The sequence below is a fragment of the Pseudorca crassidens genome, chromosome 4, assembly GCF_039906515.1.
Source record: "Pseudorca crassidens isolate mPseCra1 chromosome 4, mPseCra1.hap1, whole genome shotgun sequence".
Classification (NCBI taxonomy): domain Eukaryota; kingdom Metazoa; phylum Chordata; class Mammalia; order Artiodactyla; family Delphinidae; genus Pseudorca; species Pseudorca crassidens.
Genome location: NC_090299.1, coordinates 62,719,329 through 62,732,404, shown reverse-complemented (window position 1 = coordinate 62,732,404; position 13,076 = coordinate 62,719,329). Strand labels below are relative to the sequence as shown.

Below are 13,076 nucleotides of genomic sequence, written 5' to 3'. Positions count from 1 at the left end.
AAGCTAACTTAGGTAAGCATGTTGAATCCACCATCTGAAATTCATACTGGAACACAGTTTTTAGGTCTAGCTATACATTCAAGTTTTCCTAACATTTGGTATTAGGAAATATTACTCTATTAGATATTTAGTAATATAATCTCTGAAATAATCTTTAAGGGTTTTTTAAATTACTATCATTATTGCTGTTGTTGTAGTAGTTTTAAAAAATAAGAGAATCCAAAAAAACTTGAAATACAAATCAGAGTTCCTAAACCATTGGCAAAAGCTGTTTGGAACCTCATGAGAACATTGGATCTTCTTAGTGGAGCCCAGCATAGAGGGTCAGCCTCTTGACCGGAGAGTACGGGTCATGTTACGTTTGTAGCCAGCAGTGAGGATGTGCGTGTGCCTGAACAAGCTCAAATATGGAACAGTTATTTACTCTGACATAGTTGGAACTTGGGAAAGATCTTTAGGATATTACACACAGAGACATGTCAACAGCATAAGTTATTGACCTACTCCAAGAAAAAAACTTGACTAGTCATGGATGTTACCGCATTCTCTTGAGAAAATAAAACAAAATAGCTGAACCATTCATGGTAGGGATGAGAGAAGAAGGACTCAGCACAGCTGGGTTTGCCCCACCATATGCTTTGTGGCCTTTCTGCTCATTTCTTAGACCACAACAGCTGCTGCAGGACACAGCATCCTGCAACACCCATCCAGAGTGTTCCTCTCTACACCTCACGGGGTTCATTCAGCCAGGATTTACTGAGTTCCTACTCTGTGCTGGGATCAGTCCCAGGTAGAGCAAACAATAGAAAGTCTCTGCTTTCATAGAGTTTTTATTCAAGTGGGTGGCAAAATAACACAGCTGACAAATGTATATGTAGTAAATGTGAAGGACTAAGAAGAAATTTCAGAGGAGTTTTGGGTAGAGTGTGCAGGGATGTCCTCTCTGATAAGGTGAATAGCTGGAGAAAGAGCATTCTAAGTAGAAAGTGCGACCTGAGGCAGGGTCTTAAACAACCAGCATGTTTAAGAAACAGCAAGGAGGTCTGCGTGGAGGCGTGAATAATAGGAGATGAAATCAAGAGGGTGGGTATGTAGATCATACAAGGTTTTGCAGGTGCTAGAAAGAGCTTCTGATTGCATTCTAAGAGATTCTGAGGAAACCACTGGATGATTTTGAGCAGGGAATGACATAATTTGACCCTCATTCTAGCTGCTGAGATCTCGGAGGCAGGGCAAGGACAGAGCAGGGAAACCGGGCAGATGCTATTGCAATAATCCAGGCAAAAGATGAAGGTGGCTCCAAGCCCAACAGGAGCTGGAGAGGTGCTGAGAGGAGAACAGTTGGATTAAGAATATATTCTGGGCTTCCCTGGTGGCGCAGTTGTTGAGAGTCCGCCTGCTGATGCAGGGGACGCGGGTTCGTGCCCCGGTCCAAGAAGATCCCACATGCTGCGGAGCGGCTGGGTCCGCGAGCCATGGCCGCTGAGCCTGTGCGTCCGGAGCCTGTGCTCCGCAACGGGAGAGGCCACAACAGTGAGAGGCCCGCGTACCGCAAAAAAAAATAAATAAATAAAAGACAAAAAAAAAAAAAAAGTACAGATGATGTACTGGATGTGGAGTTTGGAAGAAAGAGGGGCATCAAGATGACTGTTAGACAACAGGCCTGAACAGCTGGGGGCTGGATCTGACATATATTGAAATAGGACGATGAAGGGAGAAGCAGGTTGGTACTGCGCAAGGTCAAGAGTTTGGTTTGGGACACATGAAGTTTAAGATGCCTACCAGACATCCAAGGGAAGATGTTAAATAGACAACTAGATGCAAGAACCTGGTGATAGATGCAAAATGGACATATAACAAGTCCCCTTTGCCCCCATGCCCACATACAGTGGTCTGAGATAGGAAAGGAAAGAAGCAGCACACAGTTGTGGACCCTTAGCCCACAATAGGATCCAGAAGATTCTTGGTAGGTTTTCAGAAGAAATTGTGGACAAATTGAAACTTCGGGTTCAGAATTAACAAACTTAGAAAATCTGGCTTTGAGGAGTCCAGAGTAAATAGGACAGGAAAAGCCAAAAGACACTGGCCACTGAGAACAGACCTTGCAGAACTGAGAGCCCTAGGGGCGGAGGACCCCCACCCCGTGCTGCTCCCCCAGCTCTCCTGGGACCTTACTGTGCACTCCCCTCTCTTCTTCCTATGGAGGGAAGAACATTCCTCTTCCTCTACAGCTATAGGGTGAGACTCTGTGGCCAGCAGATACCTAAGATGTCCTCTATGATTTATGTCTTTTTCCTATATATTCATCTAACCACACTATCTTTTTCTTCTCTTTTTTTTTTCCTCAGAATTTTTGGATCATCCTTTTTTTTTACACCATAAATATTTTTTGAATCCATACGTTCTGATGTATACTCACCTTTGTGCAAAATCCATGCAGAAGTACAAAAACATATAAACGTTGGAGATGTGTATACATAACAGCAGTAGAAAAACACTGTTTAAAGGAAGCTTCAAACTAAGTGCAGCAGGATTTTTTTCATTAATTCATTCATTCATTTATTTTTGGCTGCGTTGGGTCTTCGCTGCTGCGCGCAGGCTTTCTCTAGTTGTGGTGAGCGGGTGCTACTCTTCGTTGTGGTGCACGGGCTTCTCATTGCAGTGGCTTCTCTTGTTGCGGAGCACTGGCTCTAGGCGCGTAGGCTTCAGTAGTTGTGGCATGCAGGCTCAGTAGTTGTGGCTCGTGGGCTCTAGAGCTCAGACTCAGTAGTTGTGGCGCACGGGTTTAGTTGCTCCGTGGCATGTGGGATCTTCCCAGACCAGGGCTGGAACCCGTGTCCCCTGCATTGGCAGGCGGATTCTTAACCACTGCGCCACCAGGGAAGCCCCAGCAGGATTTTTAGAAGAGGAAAGATTCCCGGCTGGGTTGGTCTGGGCAGATTTCTCAGAGGGGGAGCCATGTGAGCTGGGCATTAAAAATATGAGTGGATTTCCCTTCAGAGAAGATCCTCATGAGGGAACCCTTTATATTAGGAGACTTTATACTAACATTCCCCAGCCTTTTAAATTCCTGCTTTCTTGAGGGTAGGGCAATAGAAAAAATGTTGTTTAGGGTACACAATGGCAACTAGTAGATAAGTAAGTCCTGGAGACCTAACACACAGTATAGTGAATATAGACAACAATATTGTGTTAGAATCATCAAGATGGCTGAGACTAGATCTCAATTATTTCCCACCACAAAAAACAAATGGTAATTGTGTGACGTGATAGACATGGCTAACCATGGCTGCAACAGCAATCATATTACAATATATAGATGTATCAAAGCAATGCATTGTACATCTTAAATGTACACAATGTTCTATGTCAAATACATTTCCATTTAAATAAATAAAGTCATGCTTTCTTTCAATAAACATAAAAAAGCCATATCCTCATTTAATATTATTTGAATCTCAAAATAAATGAAATATCAACCCTTAAAACAAATTGAAGCCATGAAATAAAACAAAGAGCTTAAAGTAAATCCTAACCTCCCAACTCACTCTCTCTCTGCTCCCCCTGCCACCCAATTCTTATTAAGGGAACAAATAATATGAAGGTGATCCTCTCCAAAGCCAGACTATGAACTAAGCCTCCCTCATCCCTCCTTCTCACTTCCCCACAGCATTACAAGCACTTACACACACACACACACACACACACACACACACACACACACAGTTTCAGGCAATGCAGTGAAAGCAATCGGGAGAGAGGGGGCAGAGCTCTCATTGCTCCCGGCAGGAAGAAGAGTTCCAGAAAAACTGACAGGCAGAGTTTGTATTTTCTTGCTCAAATTCAAGCTGAATTTACCTAAAACTAATAACTTGGCAAGAGTACCTCTAGAGACAACCTCTTTCCCCCATTAAGCATGGAAAGAGTTTGAAGAATAGGAAATAAATAACATTTGCTGTAAGGAAAGCAGACACGTGTAAAGAAAGGTGCCTGATTTTATCAGAAGTGCAAAACAGCCTCTGCTGGGTCTAGATTGGTTAGTGAAGCGCTAGCAGGCCACACAATCAAAGGGACTTTTATATGAAACACTGAAAGGAGGCCCCGCTGCGACAAGCATCAGTCCGGGAGCAAACAGAGGCCAACAGAACTTCTTCAAACCAGAGGAAGGAAGGCAGCCCCCAGCCTGGCTCTCATGGAAAAGCCCACTGATCACAGCCTTCTCTCACTACAAAGTGAAACAAGGAGCATTAGAACTCCACCACCCAGATAAATACCGGGCTCATTTGTGTGTCTAATGGTTAACACGAGGTGCAGATGCCATGGGTCATATGGGTTAATTCAGAAAGAAAACACACTCAACCATACCATTAATCATTGACTCAAAATCTTAACTCCCACGATAGGTGCAATTCTTAGACATTCTTCTGAAAAACAGTAATAAAGAAGAGTGGTGCTAGATTGAGTTCCTAGAAGCTTTTTAATCAGAAAAGATTGCCTGTGCCATAGATTTCACGTTGGCCATCAAGCTTCGAGGCTGAAATAAGCTCACTGGCCTGATACAGTTCCCTGAAACCCTGTATTCAGTAGTGCCGTAAGTTGGCATTGCATGGCACAAAGGGAGCAGATTCAAACTGTTGCAAAGCAAGTTCACCAAAGTTCAACCTTGAACTTGGCAGGCCAAGGCAGGACATGTTGGCAACTCCACAGATTTGGATTCCAATTCCCTAAATCTGCCCTCAGGATTCTAATCTCCAGAGAACGGGTTGGCAACAAGAAGGCTCCTCTGGGATTGATTTAATAGCTCCTACACCTTCTTTACAATTTTGCAGGGTATTGTACCAGGGAAGAAAAGACGGTTCCACGGAAGTACATCAAGTCTCATGTGGTTTGACATTTTCTGCTAACCTTATAAAGCTCTCCCCGTAACCCCGTTAATTTTGGGAGCATGTGTGAGGAACCTTAGGAAGAGCTGGTTTGGAGGATGTAACGGTGAAACATAGTTTCCTGGTTTTTTTTCAAAAGCTCAAATCACCTTTGCCTCCAGGCCTCAAAACACAAAGGAAAGACAGTCTTTAAAGAAGAGAGAGATGGGACTTCCCTGGTGGCGCAGTGGTTAAGAATCCACCTGCCAATGCAGCAGACACGGGTTCGAGCCCTGGTCTGGGAAGATCCCACATGCCGCGGTCCGACTAAGCCCGTGCGCCACAACTACTGAGCCTGTGCTCTAGAGCCCATGTACCACAACTACTGAGCCCACATGCCACAACTACTTCAGCCTGTGCGCCTAGAGCCCGTGCTCCGCAACAAGAGAAGCCACCACAGTGAGAAGCCCGCGCACCTCAACGGAGAGTTAGCCCCCGCTCATTGCAACTAGAGAAAGCCCGCAGCAACGAACACCTAATGCAGCCAAAAATAAATAAATAAAATTTTAAAAATGTAGTAGTAATATTATTCTTAAAAAAGAGAGAGGAAGGGTGGGATTGGGGCATATTTTTGAGGGAGTGGTTATCAATCTGCCACACCTGAATAGGTGCCGGGTAAATAGTGGAGTATCTAAGCACAGGGGCTGGTCATTTCTTCCAGGACCTGAGAGCTCTTTCTAATCACCTGATGAAAAACAATGTTGGCTCCATGTTTCCAACAGAGTAAAATCTAAGATTTTCTACTCTTTGATTCTTATTTCACTTTCTAGTCTTTTCTCCCACTACATCTTCCTTCCCCAGTTTTTCTCAACACTACCCACCCATACCCACCATCACTATAACCCTCCCACCTCCCTGCTCCCACCTTCCTGTCCACCAGCAAGCACGTTCCCAACACCACACACATGCGCACTCAAGCACACACACACACACACACACACACACACACACTCACACGCACATGCACTTCATTTTGAGCATTTACTGAGAACCTCCAATGTGTCAGATACTGAGCTAAAATCCTCCCAACAAACCTACGAGGTAGGTCCTTTTTCCCCCAGTTTTACTGAGATATAATTGATGTATAACATTGTATCAGTTTAAGGTGTACCACATAGTGACTTGATATATGTATATATTGTGAAATGATCACCACAATGAGTTTTTTTTTTTTTTTTTTTTTTTGCGGTACGCGGGCCTCTCACTGTTGTGGCCCCTCCCGCTGCGGAGCACAGGCTCCGGACGCGCAGGCTCAGCGGCCATGGCTCATGGGCCCAGCCGCTCCGCAGCATGTGGGATCTTCCCGGACCGGGGCACGAACCCGTGTCCCCTGCATCGGCAGGCAGACTCTCAACCACTGAGCCACCAGGGAAGCCCCACAATGAGTTTAATTAACATCCATCTCACAGTTACAATTTTTTTCTTGGGATGAGAGCTTTTAAGATCTATTCTCTTAGCAACTTTCAAGTGTACAATACAGCATTATTAACAATAGTCACTATGCTGTACATTACATCCCCAGGACTTACTTACCTTGTAACTGGAAATTTTTACCTCTTGGGTAGCTACTTTCTAATATCCCCACATTATAGGTGAAAAACCAGAGTCTCAGAGAGATAGTGATTTGCCTAAGATCACACACCTGGTAAGGATTATAGAAATGGAGGTAGAACCCAGGTCTCCTGACTCCTGAGAAAATCATTACCCTCTATTCTCATCCCCCAACTCTCACAAATCTGCCTGTTCAAATATAATGTTTTAATTTTTTTTATAAATCCATCACACTGAGCTGGCTTTCCCATACCCCCCATCCCTCTCCTACATTCCCTTTGTATTTTGATTTACCCTCTAGTGGGACATAACAGAGTCAATTTTTTGTCAAAGTTAGTATATATCTGCCTCCCTAAGGATATTAAGCACAGACGAAGATTAATGCATTCATGGGTCCCTAACAATGCCTGCCATCATATGCTCTGCACACAGCAAATGCTTAAAAATATGTGTTGACTCTACTAGAAGAAAAGAAGTCCTAAACCTCTTCAACAATGTGAGCATGCCAACGGAGACTGGGAAAACCGCACTCTGCATTTCATTTTGTTTTAGGTATTTTTCCTTATTCTTGAGCAACAGCCAGCACAGCTAATGATCAATACCCCAAACAACTCTGCTTAATCTGGGATCAACCGGAAAGGTCTGGGAAAACTTCTGGGAGCCCAGCAAGCCCAGTGTGGAGATGGATGGCAAACTCCAGGAAGTCTCTGTGTCTTTACTTTGTGTCTCCTCTCCAACTCTTCCTTTTCATTTTGTTTGTTTTTATAATCCAGAACATCAGCAAATACATTTCATAAGGTCAATCATTCCATCAATAACTGAGGCCTAGCCATGAGACAATTTCCCACCCAACGAACTTTATTCAACTAAACTCACTGTCGTGGCAGAAAAACACCCTCAAAAATAGCACAGTGGAGAAAAAGCAAACAAATGTAATAAATATATATACCAATAAATCTATCTTACAAAGGAGAGAAAGCAAACTAGAGGAAGAGAGGCAGAGAACTTATGTCAGAAGACTGGGTAGCATAAAGTTAGTAGTATAGGTTTTTGGATCAAAGCTCTTTTTTTTTTTTTGCGGTATGCGGACCTGTCACTGCTGTGGCCTCTCCCGTTGCAGAGCACAGGCTCCGGACGCACAGGCTCAGCGGCCATGGCTCACGGGCCCAGCCACTCCGCGGCATGTGGGATCTTCCCTGACCGGGGCACGAACCCACGTCCCCTGCATCGGCAGGCAGACTCTCAACTACTGCGCCACCAGGGAAGCCCAGAAACTAACTTTTGATTATTGAAAAGTTTAATTGGAAAAGGAAGGAACAGCCTCTGACCATTTTTGTCTCATCATCAGGGAGATGCCTGCCCTGTTAGCCTGGTCTAGGACAAGGCCCTCGTGTGTGTGTGCGTGTGTGTGGGTGTGGGTGTGGGTGTGGGTGTGAAAGAGAGAGAGAGAGAGAAGAAGGAGGAGGAGAAGCATCCAGAACTTCTCAAAGCAGTGAGGGAGGAGTTTGCTTTACACTCACCTCTCCTCTTATTCCTTCCCTCTCCCCATATTCCACTCCCCTGCCTTTCCAGAGTGAAGAAACAGAGAAAATGTGCATGTAATAACATCTGTTAGTGAGGCAGTGAGGGACCAACAATGTCAGCAAGAAAAAGGGTTCTTTAGAGTTACAATCTGAAGTATATGAAGTCACTGTAGAAGGTACACAAGACCCATGGTTCAGTTGCAGACCCTGGAATTTGAAGCCAGAAACCTGGGGCAAAAGACATAGAAGACCTGGGGAAGAAAAGTGGGAAACAGTAAACTGGAGTAACTTCTATTTCTATCAGTAGAGCAGACTAGACACCCAGAGCAACCCTCCTACTGAAAACACCTAACATGCTAATATAACATTAACAAATGTACCTTTATAAACGTATCACTGAGCTGGTAAGAAAAGGACTTCTCAGAGGCCAGAAATAAAGTAAAAGTAAGAATTTAGATAGGTGGGACTTCCCTGGTGGCACAGTGGTTAAAAATCCACCTGCCAATGCAGGGGACACGGGTTCGAGCCCTGGTCCAGGAAGATTCCCACATGCCAAGGAGCAGCTAAGCCTGTACGCCACAACTACTGAGCCTGTGCTCTAGAGCCCGTGAGCCACAACTACTGAAGCCCACGCACCTAAAGCCCGTGCTCCGCAACAAGAGAAGCCACCGCAGTGAGAAGCCCGCGCACCACAACAAAGAGTAGGCCCCACTCGCCACAACTAGAGAAAGCCTGCACACAGCAACAAAGACCCAACGCAGCCAAAAATAAATAAATTAATTTTTTTAAAAAAAGAATTTAGACAGGTAATCCACTTTGCTCTTGGGGACTTAAGCCAAACCCTGGTGTCACTGAACTTTTGTTTTGACAGTGAGAACTCAAAAGCTAGGTTTCATGCAAGAAAAGAAGCACAGGAAGTCCCCCACCTTGTGGATACAAGAACTTACAGGCCAACACTGTCAGTATTAGGGTATACTAGAAATAAACCCACCCCACAAAATCAGAACTAATATTAAAAGTAGGAAATAATAAAGTTAAATATAAACATACAACAGCGAAGGTCAATAAATCAGGTTTTTTGAAAGTGCAATAAAGTTGACAAGCCTCAGAAAATACTGTTCAAAAAAGAAAAATCATTCATTTAAAAAAAATTGTGATATGAATGAAAAGGAAACTACAGTTGCTGCAGATATTAAAAAGATAGAATATATAAATAGATTTGTGCCCCGAATTGTAAACAGGTGAAAACGAAAAAATTTTAGAAAATAGAAAATACTAAAATGTTATCTAAAAGAGAAAAAAAAACAATGATTTTATAGAAAATTTAAAATTAAATCCCATAGATAAAAAAATCTTCCCATAAAGTAAACATATCATTCCAGTCTTAGATAAATTCTTCCACAGAATAGAAAAACAGATAAGTCTTTCCATTTTATGAGGTTGGCACAACCCTTACCAACCACCAAGGACAGTTTGGAAAAAGAAAACTATAAGACAAATTTACTCACGAACATGGATACAAAAGCCTAAACAGAACATTAGCAAACTGAACCCACCAATAAATAATAAAAAAGACAATACAATAGGGTAAATTGACTACCTTCACAGGTCAAAAGGAAAAACATCTCATGATCATCTTAATAGATGCAGAAAGATGTTCAATGAAATTCAACATCTATCATGATAAGAAAATTTAAGTAAACCAGGAAAAGAAAAAAGCAGTATTCTTAAAGCTTACCACAAACATAATGTTGAATGCATAAAACTCAATGGCCAGGAGCCATTTCCTTCAAGATCAGGGCCATGACGACAATCTTCACTATTACCACCTCCATTCGGCATCAGCCAGGAGATCCTGGCCAGCACAAGAGAACAGAAAAAACACAGAAGAGAAATTATCTCCTGCAAAGTTGACTTTCTGTAAAAACAGGTGACAAGAGAGGGGGGAGTTTTGAAAGATCTTCTGCATGCTATGTAAATTCAAGTCCTGCTAACTGTAAGACATTGCACAAAACATGCCATTTTTGGAGAGACATGCATAGAAGGCCCAGATGCCCAGCCAATATTACAGGTGAACTAAGGAGTAGTACTGGGGAATGCGAAAGGCTATTGGAAATCTTATACCATATCCAGCCTTAATGAATCACCACACACAGTAGGACCAAGTCAGTTCTGTGAGTGAAGGAACGACAGAGCTCTTATTTTCCACTGTTCTCCCAGCAGCCACAGCCTGCCTGCATGCAGTTTAGAGCTCAGTAAAGACCCATTGGACTAACTAGTCTATGTAGAGATTCCTCTCCTGGCCACACACACGCAAACAGTTGCTAGAAACAAACAACAAGAAAGAAACACACTTGTGCAAAGGAAAACAGCTTTTCAGGCAACATATCTGTTTTTGTGGATATCTGGTCTGAGATATTCCCAGCATCCCCCTGAGGTTTAAGCATTTCTATCCAAAATCACAGGATTCCATCAGAGGAGCAAAGAGTTGGGAGAAGAGACCCCTTTGGCCATAAAACAATTATGAGCCTTTCATGGTAAATAAGATAATGCAAATAAAATTGCTTTTTAAGTTTTAAACAGTATGCCTTTATCAGTCTTATTTTTGTAACAGTATTTATTCCTTGTCAGTGTCTACTTCAAAATAGTACCTCCCCTTACTCCTTCCAAGTTAGTTTTTATCTTTCATCTAAAAAATGTTTGCAATTTCTAAAGTTTCTCAATTTTCACAGTCTTCAGACTCTGAACTAAGCAAGGCTTTCTGTGATAATTAGGTTCTCAACTCTGGGGGATTTTGGTACTTCTGACAGCTTAAATTCTGGGGCAGCTTGAATTTCCTTCCTCTTTCTCTTCCACATTTTGCTTCCTTGATTTTTGTGTTCGGGGAAATTTTTTCTTCTCTTCTCCCTGAGTCCTAAGTCATAGTCTCTCGCTGTTTAAAAAAAAAATCTTACCCTTCTCACCACGGCCATCACCCTCACATTCCCTTTCTGGTTCTATTTCCCACAGTCCTGGTAGCATCCCAAGGATAATGACGGAAAGCACGTTGGACCAGAGTCAGCAGACCAAGCTTTCGCTGCGATCTCTCTTCCAGGCGTGGAGAGAAAAAGTTGGGTTGGGTATGAAAGGTCCTGGGTTAAAGTCCTAGCTCTGACAGTTACCAATTTATCTCATCTTGGGCAGGACATGTTCCCTCTGGGGGCCTCAGTTTCCTCAAAGATAAAGGAAATGTTGGTTTACAGCAGGGATTCTAGAGCCCAGCAGCAAATGTAAATGATGGAAACTGACTGGGTGGGAGGAAAGTTTCCAGAAGGCAGTAGGGAGCGGTGGGGATGCGGAGATCTGCAGGCACAGATCCCCTGCCGTGAGGACCTCCTACTCCACTACAGCAAGTCAACTCAATTACCATAGCAATTCGAGCTCTGTGCTATCAGTCTTCTGATTTCTTAAGAGAGCCCTAATATGTGGATTTTTATTTGAACTCTCTTGATTTTTTTCCTTCCAGTGTTTTTGACATATAATTGACATACAGCACTGCATAAGTTTGTGTAGAAAATAATGATTTGACTTGTATACATCACGAAATGATTATCACAGTAAGTTTAGTGAATATCCATCATCTCATACAGATACAAAATTACAGAAAGAGAAAAAATTTTTTTTTTTTTTTTTTTTTTTGTGGCACGCGGGCCTAGGCTCCAGACGCGCAGGCCCAGCCGCCATGGCCCAGGGGCCCAGCCGCTTCGCGGCATGTGGGATCCTCCCAGACCGGGGCACGAACCCACGTCCCCTGCATTGGCAGGCGGACTCCCAACCACTGCGCCACCAGGGAAGCCCCGAGAAAAAATATTTTCGCTTGTGCTGGGAACTCTTAGGATCTACTGTCTCAACAACTTTCATATATAATGCACAGCAATGTTAGTTATATCTAGCATGTTGCACAGTACAGCCCTAGTACTTATTTATCTTATAACCAAAGTCTGTACCTCTTGACTGCCTTCATCCAGTTCCCCGTCCCCCCCAGCCCCTGCCTCTGGTAACCACAAATCTGACCTCTTTTTCTATGAGGTTGTTTATTTGTTTTTGAAGTATAACTGACCTACAACACCATGTTAGTTCCTGGTACACAACATAGTGATTTGATATTTCTACACGTTGCAAACTGATCACGATAAGTCTAGGTACAATATGGCACCACACAAAGATAGTACATAGTTCTTGACTATACTCCCCACACTGTACATTTCATACCTGTGACTCATTTATTTTGCAACTGGAAGTTTGTACCTCTTAATCTCCCTCACCTATTTCTTTCTTCCCCCAACCTCTCTCCCCTCTGGCAACCACCTGTTTTTTCTCTGTATCTGTAAATCTGTTCTGTTTTGCTATGCTTGTTCATTTGCTTTGTTTTTTAGATTCCACGTATAAGTGAAATAGTACAGTATGTGCCTTTCTCTGTCTGACTTATTTTTCACTTTGCCGTGTTGTCACAGATGGGAAGATTTCATTCTTTTATATATATATATATATATATATATATATATATATATATATATATATATATATATATATATCTCACATCTTCTTTACCCATTCATCTACTGATCGGCACTTGGGTTGCTTCCATACCTTGGCTATCATAAATAATGCTGCAGTGATCATAGGGGTGCATATATCTTCTCAAATTACTGTTTTCATTGTCTTCAGGTAAATACCTAGGAGTGGAATTGCTGGATCATATGGTAGTTCTATTTTTAATTTTTTGAGGACCCTCCATACTGTTCTCCATAGTGGCTGCACCAATTTACAATTGTAACAACAACGCATGAGGATTCCCTTTTCTCCACACCCTCACCAACACTTGTTATTTGTGGTCTTTCTGATGATAGCCATTCTGACAGGTGTAAGGTGATACCTCATTGTGGTTTTGATTTGCATTTCCCTGCTGATTAGTGATGTTGAGCAACTTTTCAAGTTGCCTGTTGACCATCTGTATGTCTTCTTTGGAAGAATACGTTGATTTTTTATTGTTTGCTCAAAATGTTGTAAACCATCATGGGTCTTTTTTGAGTAAACTCCT

At 42.7% G+C, this 13,076-nt stretch overlaps 1 long non-coding RNA gene across 1 annotated transcript in view; it reads right to left on the bottom strand.

Annotated features, from left to right (window-relative positions):
- The window catches only part of LOC137223151 (uncharacterized), a 96,557-nt gene that overhangs the window by 55,804 nt on the left and 27,677 nt on the right, over positions 1-13,076 (bottom strand). The window contains exon 2 of the long non-coding RNA XR_010942735.1: positions 9,735-9,851. This is a non-coding gene — a long non-coding RNA (uncharacterized lncRNA). The remainder of the gene's footprint in view (positions 1-9,734; positions 9,852-13,076) is intronic.